Here is a 1,086-nt window from a genome sequence, read left to right on the forward strand (position 1 = left end):
AAAAAAAAAAAAATTACACTGGGCACAGGGAATCAGCAGGTGACGTGGTGGTTAAGGTGCTGGGCTCCCACGTGTGTGAGGGCTGTTCGAGTCCCAGACCTGCCAGCTTGCTTTTTCACTTTCCCTTTCTTTCTCTCTCTCTGTCTCTCTCTCTTTGTCACGGTCTCACTCTCTGTCTCTGGTGAGCCCACGTGCCTTGTGGGGAAGGGGGAGTGTCAGAGGGCACATGTGTTGGGGGGAGAACTCCCCACGAGGCGTGACCATGAAGCAATTCCTTCTTTCCATCTGTCCATCCTGTGGCATTGGGGGCATACATACAGGCCTGGCATGATTCAGCTTTTAAAAAAATGGGACCAAGCGGGCCCCGGGAACAGCCTGGCCGGCGCCCCCCCAAGGTTGAAGAACTTGCAACTTGAGAAGATGATAGGCATTACCTCAGGGGAAAACAAGAACTACTCTGCCATTTTTAAGGAAGCCAGATACCCAAGGACAACTCACACTGCAGACCCCCACAACACCATTCCTGGTAACTACAAGATGACTGCTGTGCCGCATCAGCTGATAATTATCCTTGTGTACCAGAACTGCTTTCCTGAAACTGCATTCCTTGGAGACTCACCTACACTTGTGGATCTGCCGGAGACCCTTCCTTAATCCAACCCTGAGTGGAGTTTATGCTCCCTATTGCCAAAAACTTTATGAGCTGATGGTTGGAACTCGTGGCCTCTCTCCCTTTGGTTGGAACTTGTGGCCTCTCTCCCTTTACTTGTATGTATCACTTTTTCAGTAACTCTTCTGGAAGACAACTGTATATAGCAGGGATATTGTAATGGGAGAGTGAGACAGGGCAGAGGGACAAACATAGGAAAAATAAAAAAATAATAATAAAAAAAAAGAGGAAGAGGAAAAAAAAACATATATATGTGCATAAGCAAGAAAGTAGAAGTGGAATATTATTGATGATAACATGCTTGATTGGGTCACTGTGCAGTTTATTCTAGATGGGAGATTACATTTAGTACGCTGTGATGATGCTCAGGGAATGAATGTTAGGTAAAAAAAAAACGAAAACAAAAAACAAACAAA

The sequence above is a fragment of the Tupaia chinensis genome, unplaced genomic scaffold, assembly GCF_000334495.1.
Source record: "Tupaia chinensis unplaced genomic scaffold, TupChi_1.0 Scaffold000201_1, whole genome shotgun sequence".
Lineage (NCBI taxonomy): Eukaryota > Metazoa > Chordata > Mammalia > Scandentia > Tupaiidae > Tupaia > Tupaia belangeri.